Raw genomic sequence first — 20,466 nt, forward strand, 5'->3', positions numbered from 1 at the left:
GTGTCCTCCAACCGCGGGTCTTCCAAACTCTGCGGGGTCACCTCCCGCAGCAAGGCTCAAGCTGCGGCTGAGGGTTCAAGACTGTCCAGATCAGCTCTCCGGGGGGGGTGGGGAGGTGGGGGGGTGGGGGGTGGGGTGGGGATTTTAGGCCACACTACAAGTCCCAGAAGTCCTCGGGGCGGAAATAAACTTCCGGCGTTTAGCCGGAAGCAACCGGGATTGCGATTGCGAGTGACCCCGGTGGGAAACTGGGACTGTCAGGTTGCGTGGTTCGTCGGTAGTGAGCGGAGGAGCAGCAGGTTGTCGTTAGGAGCCCGGGGAGGATTACTCGGGTTGTCCGCTCTTTGGGGTCTGTCGTGTTCTGGACTACACTTTCCAGAGGCCTCCGGGTGTAACGTCACTTCCTTCTAAGGTGGTCAGCTCCGTAGTGCTGGAGCCAGTGGAACAGCGCGGCGACCGAGGCCATTGGTTTCTTCCGGGACTGGGGGACGTGAGCCTGACGCTGGGGAAGCTGAAGGTGAGGCGTGTCAGAGCCCGGCGTCGGAGACCGGCGTGTGTGGAGCCCTAGGCCTTAACACGTCAGCGTATGTGTGTGAATGTGTGACGTAATGTGCCTGTGAGACTGCATGGTTATGTGTGACCACTTGAAGGAGTGTTGATTGTGTCTCCAGCTGTGAGCGTACTTGTGCGAAGCTGTGAGATTGACTCCTCCTTTAATTATGTCGTTGCTTTTTTATGTGTCTATTCCCTCTCAGCTGTGCCTAGCCGGGAGCCGATTGCGGGCAGGCATTGATAGAGATATGCTCACACTGAGGCTATTTGGAGGTTTGACAGTTTCTGGAAGCTTGTGGTTGTGGGGTCTCTGTGGCTTGCTGCATTGCGGAAATCCAAGCTGGGCTACCAGCTGGAAAGGCCAATACAAGAGATGAGTTTTGATTGAAAAGGAATATGAGCTTTATTCCGGAGGCGGGTCAGCTAGCTGGGTAGGCCAACTCTTGTCCAAAGGCCAGCTCTCTGGTTTTTCCCTGGCCCGGACATTTTTATTTAGTTTTTTGTCTTTTTGTTTTTGTTTTCTTGTTTATCTTTGGCCCAGAGATTTTTTTTTAAAAATTTAATGTTTATTTTTGCGAGAGAGAGTGTGAATGGGAGAGGGGCAGAGAGAGGGGGAGACACAGAATCCGAAGCAGGCTCCAGGCTCTGAGCTGTCCGCACAGAATCCCACAGGGGGCTCGAACCCACAAACTGCGAGATCATGACCTGAGCTGAAGTCGGACACTTAACCAACTGAGCCACCCAGGCCCCCCCGGCCCAGAGAATTTTAAAGGGGTTTAATCAGTTAAGGGAGTGCAGTGGTCTGTGACATTTCTGGATTATGTGTAGACTTGTTGATGCCAGCTATAGAGTTATCTCAGTGCTTGGAGGTTGTGCAAGAAGTTCTGGTTCTTTGGTACTGAGTTTGGGCGGGTTGTGCAAGAAAGTCTTGTTCCTTGGTACCTGGGGGTTGTGCAAGAGTACTCTGTTCTTTCTGAAAAGGAGGGCAAGGTCTGCAGATGCACAGAGGGAGGTCAGTAAAGTCATTTGTGTGACCTTAAACGAGAAAAACATTTTGCTAAAAGATTGCTGGGCTAATCAGAAAGCTAAGAGAGCTTCAAACAGACTTGCCTCTGTGGCCTGGGAACATTCTGGTCCTTTATTCCTGAAGGTCAGTGGTCTGAATATCTCAAAGGAAGCAAATTAGTTCTGTCACAGATCGGGGGCCTTGAGTCAGCAAGCAAGGAGTGTGTTAACTTGAAGGAAGTTAACTCTTAAAACCAGCTAGAGTCAGCCATTAACAGCTGCTCCCTCTCCTTGTAGCCATGGGGGCCCAAGTTCCCTGGAAATGTCCTTGCCTGATTTGGGAACTTAGAAAGATGAGTCCCAGATTAAAGATTCCAGATAAATTTATCTTTTAAGTCACAAACCTGATCTCAGATTGAGACTTTAAGAACCAGAAATAGCCCCAGGTTGGGGCGGGGGGAAGGCTGAGAAAAAAGCCAGGGTTGTAAGATTCCAATCACTTCCCTCAGGAAATCACCTGGGGAGACCTGTGGGAATTCTCGACCTCCACTCTGTGGTACTCTCTGACTCTCTGGTTCTCAGTCTCTTTCTAACCTTCCTTTGAATGTTTACTTCTGAGTAAGTGGAGGGGGTGGAAGTAGTTGCTTGTTTCTAACAAGTCAGTCTGGGCTCAAAGAAAGGCTTGGTGTCCTCAAATGTCCACCAACAGATGAATGGATAAAGAAGATGTGGTATATATATAAGGGAATATTACTCAGCCATAAAAAAGAATGAACTCTTGCCATTTGCAACGACGTGGATGGAGCTAGAATGTATCATGCTAAGCAAAATAAGTCAGTCAGAGAAAGACAAATAACATATGATTTTACTCATATGTGGAATTTAAGGAACAAAACAGATGAACATATGGGAGGGGGGAGAGAGAGAGGGAAACAAACCATAAGATACTTAAACAAATTTTTTTTTGATGTTAATTATTTTGAGGAGACACAGAGAGGGAGAGACACAGTGTGAGTGGGGGAGGGACAGAGAGAGGGAGACACAGAATTCGAAGCAGGCTCCAGGCTCCGAGCTGTCAACACAGAGCCTGACATGGGACCCGAACACATGGGACCCGAACCCAGGAGATGTGAGACCATGACCTAAGCCAAAGCTGGCCGCTCAACTGACTGAGCCACCCAAGCGCCCCAACCATAAGAGACTCTTAAAGATAGAGAACAGGGGCGCCTGGGTGGCGCAGTCGGTTAAGCGTCCGACTTCAGCCAGGTCACGATCTCGCGGTCCGTGGGTTCGAGCCCCGTGTCAGGCTCTGGGCTGATGGCTCAGAGCCTGGAGCCTGTTTCTGATTCTGTGTCTCCCTCTCTCTCTGCCCCTCCCCCGTTCATGCTCTGTCTCTCTCTGTCCCAAAAATAAATAAACGTTGAAAAAAAAATTAAAAAAAAAAAAAAGAGAACAAACTGAGGATTGATGGAGGGAAGTGGGGGGAGGTGGGGGGAAGGGCTAGATGGGTGATGGGTATTTAGGAGGGCTCTTATTATGATGAGCACTGGGTGTTATATGCAAGTGATAAATCACTGAATTCTACTCCTGAAACCAGTATTGCACTGTTAACTAACTAGAAATTAAATAAAAATTGGAAAACGAAGAAAGAAAGAAAGACTTGGTGTCTCAAAATTCTTTATTCCTTACCAATTAATGGCTTTGTCTTAACTTTGTAAGTTAACTTACACGGGTCACCAGAGACTAAAGGAAGAGCCACTATTGGACAACTGAGAGTTTTATCCAAGGTAAATCATTCTTTCGTCTCTGAAGTGTTTTCTGTTTTTTCATGGTGTGGGAATTTTTGCTTTTTTTCTTTTGAAACTCCATAAAAGGGATCCTTTTAGTGTTCTGGTCTTTAGGCCTGGCTATTCCATAGAATAATGGGGCCAGAAGGAATGGACCCAAAGAAGTTATTCCACTCCATTTTGCTCCTTTTGACCTAAGGTACATTTATTCACCTGATAAATATTTCAATTCCATTTTTATACTTAGTCTTTTTCAAGATTTTTTAAGGACTAGAACACATCTCTGAGTAAAATTCAAAAGCCTTGATTTTGAGTATTTAGTTTTCAATTTTCTTGTTTTTTTTTTTTATTTTTTTAATTTTATTTATTTATTTATTTTTTTCAACGTTTATTTATTTTTGGGACAGAGAGAGACAGAGCATGAACGGGGGAGGGGCAGAGAGAGAGGGAGACACAGAATCGGAAACAGGCTCCAGGCTCTGAGCCATCAGCCCAGAGCCTGACGCGGGACTCGAACTCACGGACCGCGAGATCGTGACCTGGCTGAAGTCGGACGCTTAACCGACTGCGCCACCCAGGCGCCCCTCTTGTTTTTTTTTATGTATGTGTGTTTTTAAAGTAAGCTCCACGCCAAGTGTAGTGCCTGAACTCACGACCCTGAAATTAAGAATCGTGTGCTCCACCACTGACCCAGCCAGGTGCCCCTCAATTTTATTTTTTATTGTTTAAGTATTTAAAAGGTTCAGAAGAGTATACAGTGAATTCTTCCTTCCAGCCTTGCCTCTAGTCTCATACTTTTCCTATTTCAGAGGCAGCCAGTGTGACTAGTTTCTTGAGTACTGACTGCCAAAGGAATTCTCTGTACTTTCAGATGGCTATCAGTCTTTCACTGTTATAAACAATGGTGGGATAACTTTCCTTGAATATATAACATTTAGCTTATCAATGAGTTTATTGGTAGAATGAATGCTAATTTCTTGGATAATTTTTATGTGGACTTTAAATTTTAATAGTTTTTGCTATCTTTTCCCTCATAAAGGCTATATTGTCACTTTTCTAACCAGTATTTTCTGATTTTGTGTTTCAGTCAAGGTATTTTGCTGGTTGTTGGAAAGTTTAAGGAAATTATTAATATGCTATTGTAGGGTTTTTCAAACTATGGGGTTGTTAACCTGATTTTTGTGTGTGGTAAAATCAATTTGCTAAGTCCTGACCAGCATTTTCTTTAACTTTTCATTGTGAAAAATTCAAACATGTACAAAAATAGATTAAATAGCAATGAACCGGGGCACCTGGGTGGCTCAGTCGGTTAAGCGTACGACTTCAACTCAGGTCACGATCTCGTGGTCCGTGAGTTTGAGCCCCGCGTCGCGCTCTGGGCTGATGGCTCGGAGCCTAGAGCCTGCTTCAGATTCTGTGTCTCCCTCTCTCTCTGCCCCTCCCTTGTTCATGCTCTGTCTCTCTCTGTCTCAAAAATAAACGTTAAAAAAAAATAGCAATGAACCTCTATGTACCACTTTGCTAGGCTTCAGTAGTGATTGACTCATGACCAATTGTCTTTAATCTACCCACCTAGGATTATTTTGAAGTACTTTGAAGTACATACCAGAAGTATCATTCTATTCATAAATGTGTGTATAAATGATAGTCTTTTATTTATTAAGAAAATTGTTTTAATGTTTATTTATTTTTGAGAGAGACAGAGCGTGAGTGGTAGAGGGCAGAGAGAGAGGGAGACACAGAATCAGAAGCAGACTCCATGCTCTGAACTGTCAGCACAGAGTTTGATGTGGGGTTCAAACCCATGAACCATGAGATCATGACCTGAGCCAAAGTCAGATGCTTAACTGATTGAGCCATCCAGGTGCCCCATAAATGATAGCCTTTTAAAAATATAATCAAATACCATTATCCTCACTGAAAAAATAATAATATTTCCTTAATATCAGATATCCAGTTAGAGTTTAGATTTCCCCACAGGGCAGATAACTTTGTTTTTAAGATTTCTTTGAATCTGGGCCCAAATAGGATCCATGCGTTGTGATGATTCATAAGTCTTTTAATAAAGTCTTTTTTAAAATCTTTAGTTTCTCATTCTTTCTTTGTCTCTTTCCTTGCAATGAATTTTTTGAAGAAACTGGGTGATTGTCCAGTAAAATTTCCCACAATTTGTCATCATTAATGTGTTTTTATGTATTTCTTAGAAGTTGTATCTAGAGGCTCGATCAAGAAGTTGTATCTAGAGGCTTCCTTCCACCGTCTTCCCCACCTCTTTGGCAAAATGATTTCACTGATGCTAATGTATATTTCCACGAAGAGGCACATAATATCTGCCTTTTTTTGTGATATTTTCTATTATTATTTCGTTAGAGATTGCTAAATAGTTATAGTCTAATTCATTAATTGTATCTTCTTTCTTTAACTGGAATAATTATAGAAAGTGAAAATTTTCCATATCAACTTCTTGGTTATCTTGAGGTACAGATTGCTCAAGGGAGGCAGGACAGATTTTTTTTTCTCATAACTTACCAGTTTTCAAAATGAGGAAATAATGAACGATAATGAAATGATGTTTTGCTAGCATTCTCTTCTGGGGACCACTGATTTTCTTTTTTACCATTATTATAAAGGTATGGATTTTGATACACTTAAATGTTTCAATCTATTGTAGTTTTATTTATGTATACTTAAATTCGTATTGTGTCATATTTGACCATTTGGAGCCTATTCAGGTTGGCTCATGGGTCTTTTTGACTTGATCTTAGTAGCGTTTGATAGCTTTCTTGCTTTTTGGTAGATCTTCTCTGTCAGGAGTTGACAAACTTTCTGCTAAGGACCATATAGTTAGTTTCTTAGGTTTATGGGTCATACTTTCTCAGTTGCAACCACTCAACTTTGTTGTAGAGTGAAAGCAGCCATATATAATACATAAACAAATGGATGTGGCTGAGTTCCAATGAAACTTTATTTCCAAAAACAGACAATGGGTATATCAAATAGGAGCAGAATTTAAAAGGTGAGGGGCACCCAGGTGACTCACTCAGTTACGTGTCTTTTTTTTTTTTTTTTTAAGTTTATTTATTTTGAGAGAGACAGAGACAGCATGAGTAGGGGAGGGGCAGAGAGGGGGGTGGAGGGAGGGAGAGAGAGAATCCCAAGCAGGCTCCGCGCCATCAGCGCACAGCCCAAATGTAGGGCTCACACTCATGAAACTGCGAGATCATGACCTGAGCAGAAACTGAGAGTCGGATGCTTAGCCGATTGAGCCACCCAGGCGCCCCAACTGGCTGACTCTTGATTTCAGCTCAGGTCATGATCTCATGGTTCATGAGTTCAAGCCCTGCATCAGGCTCTGTATTGTAAGTACACTGTCAGTGCAGAGCCTGCTTGGGATTCTTTCCCTCTCCCTCTGCCCCTCCCCTGCTGATGCTTTCTCTCTTTCTCTCTCAAAATAAACAAACTTAAAAAAATTAAAAAAAAAAGAATTTAAAAGGTGAAATTTTGTATCTAGTTTAGTGAATGCTGATAGAGATGATTTCATTGTTACAAAGAATAGGTACCAGCTGCAGTTTTTAAGCAAACACCTCCCACATACACACCTTCTGAACACACACTTAATGGAAATCAAATTCCCTGTAACACCCATGAAAGAGAAATGCTATTACTCTGTTTCTAAGAAGCAATTGCCAGATTTCTGGTAATGTTTCAAATCAGAACCTCACCTTTTATGAAAAGGCCTCTTATAAACTTGATAGTGTGTTTAGGGGGAAAAAATGGATACATGGAATTTATTGGAGTTAAATTTGAGAGAAAAGGAAAAGTAGAAGACTCATATTAATATGTGTTATTTTATTCTTATGCATTTCTACCCTTTGTGAGGTTACTGGCTGAATAATGCCCCAAATAGGACTTGTCTTATGGCAGGGATCCAAAGTGATTGAGTTGTATTGAGTTATATTTAATTGAAATAAATTGCAAACAAAACCAGAAATCAAGCAGTGGGCTGATTTGGCCAACACGCCATTATTACCCTCTTCTAGGCTCTTGTACGTTTCCTAACTCAGGCCTCCTTCATATTAATGGGAAATGGTATTTTAAGACGATATTCTAGGTGCTAGGATATTCATTGCTACTGGGTTGATCATTGTTTCTATGGCTTTACAAAGCTAATATATACGTATCTTTTAAAAGATTAAAAAATAGGGGCGCCTGGGTGGCTCAGTGACATCCACTCAGTCATTTGAGTGTCTGACTGTCGATTTCGGCTTAGGTCATGATCACACCACTGTGAGATGGAGCTCCACATCCAGCTCCCGCTGAGCATGGAGCCTGCTTGGGATTCTTTGTCTTCCCCCACCCCCCTCCCGCCACCCCGCCCCCCTTGCTTGTGGGCTCATTCTCTCTCAAAAATAAATAAACACTAAAAAAAGAGAAAAGATTAAAAAATAAACTGTCACAATCCCAAGGAGCCTAGAGATATGAGTTAATGTAATGTGGTATCTTGGATGGGATCATGAAACAGAAAAAGGACAATTCTTTATTCCTTGCTTTATAAAGTGTGGAAAAAATATTCTGATTCTTTATTCCCCACTTTAGGGGCGCCTGGGTGGCGCAGTCGGTTGGGCGTCCGACTTCAGCCAGGTCACGATCTCGCGGTCCGTGAGTTCGAGCCCCGCGTCAGGCTCTGGGCTGATGGCTCAGAGCCTGGAGCCTGTTTCCGATTCTGTGTCTCCCTCTCTCTCTGCCCCTCCCCCGTTCATGCTCTGTCTCTCTCTGTCCCAAAAATAAATAAACGTTGAAAAAAAAAATTTATTCCCCACTTTATAAAGAGCACTCAATAATAATAGTGATTTGATTACTGAAACCAATTTTCTATTTGGTGTTTTTTTGTTTATTTTAATCTTTTTGTTTTTTTAGGGTATATTCTAGTAGGAATATGGAATCAAATTACTGTGTTCTAGAGTCATTTGGAACAGTGCCTCTTGAGAGGCTATGCCACAAATTGGAATCACATTTGTTTGTTTCACTTTTTAATTTTTAGAGATTGCTCTTTTAAAATTTAATTTTGTCTTTTAAAATTTAATTTAATTTTTAAAAATTTAAAATTTTAATTTTGTCCTATAATTATATAAAGTACTTGGTCCCAAAGTCAAATATGCAAAAGAAGGTTTAATTTGATCTCTTCCTCCATTGTTGAACTTTCTACCTATAAGTAGTCACTTTCTTCTGTGTTGCAGTTTATTCCATCTTTTAAAATATACTATAAGGAAGCACATGAGTGTATATGTATTATAGGTATTTGTATTTATCTATACCAAAAGCAACAAAACAAAAAGTAGATAAAGGGACTTCATCAAAATTAAAAACTTTTGTGCTTCAAAGAACATCATCAAGAAAGTCAAAGACAGCCCACACACAATATGGGCCAAAGTCTTACAAATCATTTTTCTGATGAGGGACTTATGTCCAGCAGATAGATATATTACATTCTAAGAATAAAAAGTTAAACAACCCAATTAAAAATCGCCAAAGTATCTGGGTAGCCATTTCTTCGAAGATAAACAAATTACTATTAAGTGTGTGACAAGATCCTCAACATCATTAGCCATCAGGAAAATACAAATCAAAACCACAATGCAATATCACTCACACTGACTAGAATGGCTCAAATAGAAAAGACAGATAATAACAAGTGTTAAGAAGGATGTGAAGAAATTAGAACCCTCATATACAACTGGTGAGAATATAACATTTAAATATAAAGAGAATATAAAATGGTGCAGCTGCTTTGGAAAATAGTCTGGAGGAGTGATGACTAACAATTGCAGGGATAAGGAAAGTATTCTAAAATTGATTATGGTAATGGATTCTGTGAATACACTAAAAACCATTGATTCGTACACTTAATAATGTGAATTGTATGGTGTGTGGATTAAATCTCAACAGAATTGTTTTAAAATGTATAACCATAAATAAAAATCAGGAAAAATGAGTAATGTACCTACTTCTATTCAACATTTACTTTAGATTGTAGGCACTTCACCAAGCCTGGGGGGAAAAGTAAAAAGTGTAACCGTTGAAAAGCAACCAAAAATTGATTAGCAGATAATGATTGTCTATAGGGATACAAAAAAATGTGGAAGTATTCTAAAAATTATTAAGAAATGAAAAATCAACAAGATATATAAATAAAAAACCAAGTTCAACAGCATTTATCTTTTTGAAATGTTGCTAGCTTATCTTTGAAAGGAATTACTAGGAGTGGGGTTACTGGTAAAATGCTTCTATAATTTCCTAGTTATTGCTAAATTCCTTCCTTTGAAACTGTACATTTACTCAATCAACATTTTACTACTGGTTTTCTCAGGGATCTTCCAGAAGAATATACTGGCAAACTTTTGGGTATTTTCCACTGATATTGGTCTCATTGTAATTTTAATTAACATTTTTGTTATAATGAGCAAAGTTGAGCATCTCTTTATATACTTTAGTGTATTTGCATTTGTTTTTCTTTGAACTGTCATTTCTGTTGTCCATTTTTCTATAGGAGTGTTATTCTCTTTCTGCTTTTAAAGCCATCTTATATCTTATTTATGTTAGCCCTTTCTCTGTAATATAAGTTCCAAATGTCTTTTCCTAGGTTGTCACTTATCTTTTCTTTTACTAACGGTGTTTTCCCAATTAAAATCAATTTTTTTTGTGGTTAAATATCCATCTTTCCTTTAATATCTATAGATTTGGCTCATGGCTAGATAAGTTTCTCTAACTCCTGAATTTTAGAAAAATTCAGGCATTGTTTCCTCTTACGTGATTTAAATTTTTACATTTCACAAGGGCCTCCATCTGGAACTTAATCTGATATATTCTGAGGAGTAGTCCAATTTTTTCATTTTTCATTTTACTTCATCACCTTTTTATTTTATTTTTATTTTTTTATTTATTTCTTTTTGAGAGAGAGCCTGTGTGCAGGCAAGGGAGGGGCAGAAGGAGAGGGAGAGAGAATCTTAAGCAGGCTGCATACCCAGTGTGGAGTCCAACACAGGGCTTGATTTCATGACTGTGAGATCATGACCTAAGCCAAAATCAAGAGTTGGACACTTAACTGACTGAGCCATCCAGGCATCCCCTTCATCACCTTTTTAAAGGTCCATATATTTCTCACTGATTAAAGATTCCACCTTTATCAAATATGAAATTTCCAAATATTTGGGTCAGTTTTTTAGATCTCACAATTTTCACTGGATTTTCTCTCTATAATTTTGAAAGAATTGAAAGAAATTAGGAGAGCTTCTGAAGATTCCCATAGGATACCTAAATTTGTATCTTCCCACATACCCTTTAAAAGCAGTATGAATCAACAAGGAAAACAATTAAAACTGCATGTAACAGTCTGTGCCTACAGCCTTATTCAGAGCTAGAGGTTACTATAAACTTCAGTTTCTATGTAAGTGGAGAAATACATTCCTCAAACAGGCAGATCCAATTCTGATGTCCATCCTAGACTGAAGAGTTAGGGAGAGAAAAGTGAGGGAAACATTGCAGTGCTGGCAGTGTTGGAAAATGGATAACTTAATCCCATGAAGATGGAGGTCCACCTTGAGTGGGAAAATACAACATGACTCACAGCCTGTTAGACCAGAGCATTGCCTTTTGGTTGAAAGGAAGATTCTTTTTTTTTTTTAATTATTTTTGAGGGGCGGGGGCGGAGACAGAGGATACAAAGCAGGCTCTGTGCTGACAGCAGTGAGCCTTGTGTGGGGCTCAAACTCACAAACCTTGAGATCATGACCTGAGCCAAAGTGGGACACAACCAACTGAGCCACTCAGGCGCCCTGAAAGGAAGATTCTTGAAAATGGTGAGTTGGAAGTTGGCAGTCGTAGGAAATGCCCACTCCTGGAGGGGAGGCATGCCTTCAAGGATGATAGTGAAAGGAAAAACGGAATCAAGTGTCAGAAACTAAATACCCTTGAACTGGGAATTCTATTAAGTTTCCCCAAATCTCACATCCTTCTTTAATGATACCTGTTTATGCTGTTATTACTAAGAACATTGCAGATCACAGTATCAAAGAAGAAAATGCTCTCAGGGCGTCTGGGTGGCTCGGTTGAGCGTCCAATTCTTGATTTCAGCTCAGGTCATGATCCTAGGGTTGTGGGATTGAGCCCCATGTCAGGCTCTGCACTGAGCGTGGAGCTGGCTTGGGATTCTCTCTCCCTCTCTCTCTCCCGTGTTCACACACACTCTCTCTCTCTCTCTCTCTCTCTCAAAGAAAAAAAGAAAAAAAAAAAAAGAAAATGCCCTTGAATTGGGAATTCTATTAAGTTACCCCAAATCTCACATCCTTCTTTAATGATACCTGTTTATGTAAAAACTACAACCTTAAGCAAGTTGGGTTGGCTATATTAATATCAGACAAAATAGACTTTGACACAAATCTAATACTTGAAAAAATTAACAGAAAATGGTAGGAAATGTATGTGTGTATGTATATATACACACACATATATATATGGACATACACATATATGCAAAGTTACTAAAAGAAAACAGAAGTGAGAATTAAACCATTTTAGCTAATACTGTATACAAAACTAAACATGAAAAGAGAGGAAAAGTGTAACAGGGTTCTGGTGTGAGTTAATTCATTAAATAAGCTTTGACAATGTGAAACAACATCTAAATCAGAAATTCAAAACTTCATAAAACACATGGAACAGAAAACCAGCAAGAGTAAAACAAGAATTGAGTGAATGACTAATGATATTGAGGCAAAAGCCAAAACAGTCTTGATACTAAGACTATATTGTAATGTATCAAGGCTAGATTTTACATTTGAATGAAAAAATATTCAAAGAAATAATGGTCAAAGAACTTTCAAATGTGATGAAAACACTAATCTAGCCATCCAGTAAGTTAAATGAGTACCAGGTAGGATAAATGTAGAAATGTATACCCAGAGACATCATAATCAAAATGTTGACAGCCCAAAATAGATAATCTTGAAAGTAATAAGAGAAAATTAACTCATCATGTACAATGGAACCACAATAAGATTAACAGCCAACTTCTCATCAGAAATAATAGAAGCTAAAAAGCAGTGTGACAATGTATTTAAAGTGCAGAAAACGGAAACCAAAAAACAACCAAAATCCTGTATTCAGCAAAGCTATCTTTCAAATTTGAAAGTAAAGACTTTCCCCCAAACTGGAATGAAGTTAGTAATAATCTAAGTCGCTTCTAATAAGATGGATATTGTAATGATTGCCTAAGAGCAATCATTAGAAAAGCACTTTAAAATATATAGCTTTAAGTCATTTAAAGAATTAAGCTGATAAACTAACATACATCCACTTCAGACAAAAGAGGGTAAAAAATGAGAAACTAAGGAACATAGTCATGAGATCTAAAGAAAACTAATAACAAAATGGCAGATGCTGTTCATCCATATCAATATTAATATTAAATGTGAAAGGCTTAAGCAATCCAATCTGCCAAAAGACAGATTTTTTGGACTGCATTTTAAAAATTAGAAATAAGATCCAGCTATATGCTGCCTACAGGAGATTCGCTTTAGATTCAAAGACACAAATAGGTTGAAAAGGATGAGAGAGAAAAGAATGTAAATTACAACCTTAAGCAAGTAGGATTGGCTATATTAATATCAGATAAAATAGACTTTAACACAAATGCTGGTATTAGATAAAAAGGAGCATATTATCATGATAAAAAGACTCAATATCAAGAAGATACAACACCTAGTAACAACTGCAAAACACATGAAACAAAAATGGACATATTTAATGGAAAACAGATAACAGCAAGAATAGTTGGGGACTTCATAAGTCTACTTTCAATAATTGATAGAAGACTAGGCAAAAAATAAGGATATAGAGAACTTGAACAACATTCTAAACTGTCTAAAGCTAACAGACATCTATAGAACATTTCACCTAAAACTACAGAATACACATTTTTGTTATATGTACATGAGACATTCTTCAGGATAGACCATATGCTAGCCATAAAATAAGTCTCAAATGATTTAAAAGAATTGAAGTCATAAAATTATGTTTTCTGACCACGTGGAATTAAATTAGAAATTAACAGGGGCGCCTGGGTGGCGCAGTCGGTTAAGCGTCCGACTTCAGCCAGGTCACGATCTCGCGGTCCATGAGTTCGAGCCCCGCGTCAGGCTCTGGGCTGATGGCTCAGAGCCTGGAGCCTGTTTCCGTTTCTGTGTCTCCCTCTCTCTCTGCCCCTCCCCCGTTCATGCTCTGTCTCTCTCTGTCCCAAAAATAAATAAACGTTGAAAAAAAAAAAAATTAAAAAAAAAAAAAGAAATTAACAATGGAACAAAATTTGAAAAATTCACAAATATATTAACATTAAACAACATTCTCATAAATGACAAATGAATCAATGGAGAAATCACAACAGAAATTAGAAAATATTTTGATCTGAATGAAAATGAAAACATGACATATCAAAATTGGGATGCAGCTAAAAGCATTGTTTACAGGGAAATTTATAGCTACAAATTCCCATATTATAAAAAGAGAGAGTCTCAAACAATAATTTAAATTTCTACCTCAGGCTAGAAAAAGAAGAGCAGATTAAACCGGAAGCAAGGAGAAGGAAGGAAATACTGAAGATTGGAATTGAAGATAAATAATCTAGGGGATAGAGACACAGTAGAGAAAAATCTACAAGACCAAAACTTGGTTGTTTAAAAAGATCAACTAGATGGACAACCTTTTGCTTAACTTACAAAGAGAGAAGACTCAAATTGCTAACATCAGGAATGAAAGGGCAGATTTCAAAACCAATCTAACCAAAATAAAAAATATTATAAGGAAATAACTATCAACATATGTATGCTAATACATTTGATAATTTAGATGAATAGACAAATACTTAGGCACAAATTACTGAAGCTTGTGACTCGAAAAAAAAAAAATCTAAGTAGACCTATACAAAGATACTGATTTAGTAATCAAAGAACTTTGCACATAGAAAAATGAAGCCTAGATGGTTTCATGGTGAGTTTTATCAAACATTTAAAGAATTAACATCATTCAGGTCACCTGGGTAGCTCAGTCGGTTGAGCGCTGACTTCAGCTCAGGTCATGATCTCATCATTTGTGAGTTTGAGCCCTGCATCTGGCTCTGTGCTGACAGCTCAGAGCCTGGAGCCTGCTTCAGATACTGTATCTCCCTCTCTCTGCCCCTCCCCTGCTCACTCTCTGTCTCTCAAAAATAAATAAACATTAAACATTTTTAAGAAAAAAAATAATTAACATCACTTGTTCACAATCTTTTCCAGAAAATAAGGAAGAAAGCACTTTCTAGTGAGTTTTCTGAGACCAGTAACACCCTGAATTCAAAACTAGACAAGACATTACAAAAGAAAATTACTAGTATTTAAGATTACACAGCAAAAATCCACACACAAAAATGCCAGCAAACTGAATCCAGCAAATATAAGAGATTGTACACCATGGCTAAGTGAGAGTTATGTCAGGAATGTAAGGTTGGCTTAACATTTGAAAAAATATATGTATACATAGTATACCATAATAGTAGAATAAAGGGCAAAAGTTGATAGATGCAAAAAAACCATTTGGCAAAATTCAACAACCTTTTATGATAAAAATACTCATCAGACCAGCGGTAGAAGGCAGTCTGACCTGATACAGAACATCTCTCAAAAATCCACAGCTACTGTCTTATTTAATAGTTAAAACACTGGATACTAAGATCAGAAAAAAATATGAGGGTGTCTGCAGTCACCATTTCTATTTAACATTGTTTTTGAGATAAGAAATAGAAATAAAAAGTCACTCACATTGGAAAAGAAGTAACACTATCTCTATTTGCAGATCACATGATCTTCTCTATAGAAAATCCTAAGGAATTGGGGCACCTGACTGGCTCAGTTGAAAGAGCATGCAACTCTTGATCTCAGGGTCATGAGTTTGAGCCCCATATTGGGTATAGAGATTACTTAATAAATAAAAAACTTTAAAAAAAGAAAAGAAAATCCTAAGGAATGTATTAAAAATAAACTATTAGAGGGGCGCCTGGGTGGCGCAGTCGGTTAAGCGTCCGACTTCAGCCAGGTCACGATCTCGCGGTCCGGGAGTTCGAGCCCCGCGTCAGGCTCTGGGCTGATGGCTCGGAGCCTGGAGCCTGTTTCCAATTCTGTGTCTCCCTCTCTCTCTGCCCCTCCCCCGTTCATGCTCTGTCTCTCTCTGTCCAAAAATAAATAAATGTTGAAAAAAAAAAATTAAAAAAAAAAAATAAATAAACTATTAGAGCTAATAAATGGGGTCAGCAAAGTTTCAGGATACAGGTAAATATGCAAAAATAAATTTATATTCAGTAGCAATTAATAATCTGAAAATGAAATTAAAAATTTCATTTATGATAGCATAAAAATATATTTAGAAGTAAATTTAACAAAAATACAAGATTTGTATACTGAAAATTACAAAATATTCTTATAAGAAGTTAAGACCTAAATAAAGTAATAATGTCCCATGTTCATGGATTTGTTAAGATGGCAGTACTCCCCACACTGATCTACAAATACCCTGCAATTTCTATCAGAATCACAGCTGGCTTCTTTGCAGAAATTGACAGGATGATTCTGAATTTCATATGAAAATTGAAGTAGCTGAAACAATCTTGAAAAAAGTGTAAAGTTGGAGGTCTCATAATTCCTTATTTCACAGCTTATTTCAGAGCTACGGTAATCAAGACAACCTGGGACTGACATAAGGATAGTTGGACATACAGGTCAAGAGAATAGAATAGAGTCCAGAAATAAACTCACATTTGTGGATGATTTTCAAGGAGGGTTTCAAGATAATTTAATGGAGGAAAATTGTCCTTTCATCAAGTGGTGCTGTGACAGCTGGATATCCACGTGCAAAGGAATGAAGTTGGTCTCTGTTGTATAACATTCCAAGCTTTTTTTGATAATAGGATACATCATAAAGGCACTTGAATAGATGAAAGACAGAGCCCTTTGTTATTTGTAGCTCTAAACACTAGAAGGCTGCCACACAGGTAATTGAACCTAGGAACATGGTAACAGCAAACTGGAGCAGTAGGAGGCCTCTTATGTATGGCAAGTGGGGTGGCATTAGCTAGGTTTTGTGGGCTTCCTACAGATTGGGTATTTTGTATAATTCTATGGGCCCAAGGAAGAAGGGGCCGTCCCTGGGTGTTAGGTATCTGGAGGCCTTTGCCTACTGGATTAGATTATAACCCATAAATGTTAGAGCCTGATGAAGCAAGTTAGGGTGAGGTTTAGCAAACTGCCTGTGAAGGGCAATTAAGAGATTTTAGCCATGACTTCAAACCTGGGGCAGGAAATCACTTGTAAAACATTACAATTGATTCCTTGATCTCTTGACATCAGTTTTGAGCTCAGCTATTTGAGATATTTGGATGGCCCAAATGGTGAATGCAACGTCTAGATAATAGAGCAAATGTCACCCTTTAATATAAAAAAAGACAGCATTTTATTATGAGAGTAAAAAGGAGGAAAATAAGGAGAAATTGAAGTTCTTGTAGGCTGGCCTGTAACCAAATTTTCCATTCACATGGTATTACCCAAGGAAACATCTGAAATTTCTGGGGTCTCTAACAATGTCTTGGTGGAGTTGTAAAATATGTTAAAAATTATGGGTTATATTTTTCATGACAATAATATAAATGATAAGTCCAATAGCTATGTGGTTGAAGGGTATGAACTATAAGTAAGACATGTAAAACTTAGTGGTATTCGTTTAAAAACAAAAGGACTGTGTAGTTATAGTGGGCAAGGTTGGTGAGGCAGGGTGGGAGGTTATGGTGGGAAGCTGGAGGAAGAGGGGGCAGTAGAAGAAGGTGCCATGCAATGGGAAGTCCTCTCTTTATAGGGGTGAGGAGTTGATTGATAGGAGGTAGTTACCTTCTGGGGGGAGCAATAATCTCTATTAATTTTTAAAGTGGCATAGATAATAGTAACTTCTATAAGATTTCCCTTTAAATGTTTTTTTTTTTTTTTAATTTATTTTTGAGACAGAGAGAGACAGAGCATGAGCAGGGGAGGGGCAGAGAGAGAGACACACACACAGAATCCAAAGCAGGCTCCAGGTTCTGAGCTGTCAGCACAGAGCCTGACACGGGGGCTCAAACTCATGGACTGTGAGATCATGACCTGAGCTGAAGTCAGATGCTTAACGGACTGAGCCACCCAGGCGCCCCTACAAGATTTCCCTTTAACTGTGGGAATGTGGAAGTGTTAGCTGGTGAAATGAAAAAGGCATTGAGATCCCAAATGAATTTATAGTGGGTTAAGGTAGTTTCAGGTTCATGGGGATGGGGACTTATATTCAGTGTAGAACAAGAAATATAACAAGTTGTGAATTAAGCAAACAGCAAGCTTTAGGAAATGTAATAAGATATGAAATATAAAAGGAAGAAAAATAGTAAAAGTTGTATGTCCAGTTTGTCAGCACCTTAGGAGGGGCAGCCCATGAGTGTTGAAAGCAAGGTGGTGTCAGTGCCTGGGATGAAGTCATCTCTACTGCAGGCCCAGGGAACCCTTCCCATGCAGCAATCTGTTGAGTTTTCTGTGGGTCATGTTTTTTTGTGGCTCTATGGTTATATATTGGTTTTGAATCTTTTGTAAAATTTGAAGGCAGTGTTAGAGCTCGATTTATACATATCTTTTATTTCAGGGGTTTTGTTGGTGCACAGTTAACAAAACATTGCTATTATTTTTGATGTTGCCATAGGCGGACCAGAGTAGCTGGGACATGACTAACATAATTGAGATCCCACTGATGGTAGCTAAGAGCTCCTGGTTTTCCAGGGTTTTGGCCAAGTAAACAATGAGGGGTGGCTCTGCTTCAAATGGGTTTTAGATCATGTCACCTGATTTGCATGTGCGCAGTCAGTAAGGTTTTAGATTGATTTCCAATTAAGATCTCTGTAGATGAGATTGGAGTCCTACCACTAGCATGTAGGCAGGCCTTTCAACCTATGGACCTCTATTTTAAGTACTCATTTGATTGCTGTTGGGCAAACCAATAGGGCCTTTGTGCTGTAGGGCTTGTAGCCATACTCAATGGCCTGTGGGCCTCATCATTTCCCACATTTGGTTGAAAAATGGCTTGCTTTGGAGGGTTTGGGCCTTCAGATAGCAAATCAGTGAAAACACTCACACCAATAGTAATAAGACCAATAGTCAACAGAATGATGTGCAGTTTTGCTTGACAGGCTTTTGTCACCTGATATTGATTTTCTTCTGGCATGTGTTATTATCAAAGAGGAGTCCTCTGATTTCATTTTATGGGATATGCTATTCACTATTATCTCTGAATGTGATTTTTGCTTACTAAGTGGAGTTTTCTATCTCCCTTCTTAGTTGTCCACACTATCTATGGGAATAGCCCTAGAATACTAATTTTAATTTCCTGAAAGGGATCAGAAGGAGAGCCCAGATTAATTTTCAACCCCTGTAACCCAAATGTTGGGATGGTGTCTTAGATAGGGAAAGTTCAGATTCATATGGATCACATACCAGGTGGATATGTGTCTGGTTTATAATAATCTATGGTTAATTGGTGTTAGGAAAGTGTGTGACCTTGATCTGACCTCTAGCCCTTGTGAAGTGGCGGCAGAATTGAAAATCCAGTAGGGGGCGCCTGGGTGGCCCAGTCATTTAAGCATCTGACTCTTGGTTTTGGCTCAGGTCATGATCTCATGGTTCTTGAGATTGGGCTCGTGCTGATATGATAGTGTGGAGTCTGGGATTCTCTCTCCCTCTCTCCCTCTCTCTGCCCCTCCCCCACTCATGCCCTCTCTGTCTCTAAATAAATAAATAAACTAAAAAAAATCCATTAGGATAAGAGACATTATTATTTTATTTTATTTTTAAATTTTATTTATTTTTTTAAAGTATATTTTGAGAGAGATCAAGAGAGAGAGAAAGCATGAGCTTGTGGAAGGGGCAGAGAGAGAGAATCCCAAGTAGGCTCCACACTGCCAGCATGGAGTCTGGAGTGCTTGAACCCACAAACTGTGAGATCATGACCTGAGCCAAAGTTGGATGCTTAACTGACTGAGTTACCCAGGTGCCCCTATTTTATTTTTTTTATTTTGGGGAGAGAGCACATAAGCAGGAGAGATGGGCAGAGGGGGAGAAAGAGAGAATCTTAAGCAGGCTCCATGCTCAGTGCAGAGCCCAATGTGGGGCTCAATCCCATGACTCTGGAATCATGACCTGAGCCAAAATCGAGTTGGATGCTCAACTGACTGAGCCACCCAGGCACCCTGAGGGAGACATTATTAAAAGGCCTCATATTTGTTGAATCTTCATACACATGGAGGGCAAGACATATAGGAAATGGTGACAGGGGGTTTCTTAAAGTTTCTGTGAGAAATGTCAGCCAGGAGGACTCAAATTGAGATTAAGGTTTGGGGCGAGAGAGGCACATTAAGGGGCCCTTTTGCCAGATTAGTGTTTAAAAGGGAATTGTTTGAAGAGAAGATATGTCTCTTAATTAAACCAGCTGTCTGGTACCTATTGGGAGATGAAAGTTCCATTGAATATCTTTCCCAGGAGCCCAGCACTGTATATTTTGAGAGGCGAAATGTGTGCCCTAAGTCACTGTCAGTAATGTCTGGAACTCTGAGGGGAATAAGGAGTATCCTGATGAGGCCTTGTATCATAGCCTTAATATATGTAGAGACATGTGGTTTTGATTTATTTTGGGGGTAACTGTGAGGCCAGAGATTCCCAGAGTTCTTTACCCTTAAAGGGGGAAACTTTTAGGCAGTGGCCCAAGAGTTTGTTAAAGGATACAGATGGGGCCATTTGTTGAAAGGAACTCAGTGCTAAGATGACTTCCTGAAGTTTGACCACTGATTTTGACCCTTGAATCTCATCCCTTATTGAGGAAGACATTCTAGTTCAGGGATGGAAAGCAAAAGCATGTCACTGAGTTCTGTCACCTGTGACAAGAGGCAGTGTTACCATACTGTTTTGTGAACTTCCATTGTTATTTACTGAGTTAATACCAAGGGCCTTCTGAGGTGTTTAAGGAGCTTGGGGGAAGAGGTGAT

The 20,466-nt window shown here is 39.1% G+C and overlaps 1 protein-coding gene across 2 annotated transcripts in view; it reads left to right on the forward strand.

The window, feature by feature from the left end:
- Window positions 1–207: 207 nt before the first annotated feature.
- The window catches only part of LOC147573573 (uncharacterized), a 75,373-nt gene continuing 55,114 nt past the window's right edge, over window positions 208–20,466 (forward strand). For both annotated transcript variants that reach the window (XM_086690959.1, XM_086690961.1), the window contains exon 1: window positions 208–517. The gene's annotated coding sequence lies outside the window, so the exon portion shown is untranslated. The remainder of the gene's footprint in view (window positions 518–20,466) is intronic.

The sequence above is a fragment of the Puma concolor genome, chromosome E2 (assembly GCF_028749965.1).
Source record: "Puma concolor isolate L17-30 chromosome E2, mPumCon1.1.hap2, whole genome shotgun sequence".
NCBI lineage: Eukaryota > Metazoa > Chordata > Mammalia > Carnivora > Felidae > Puma > Puma concolor.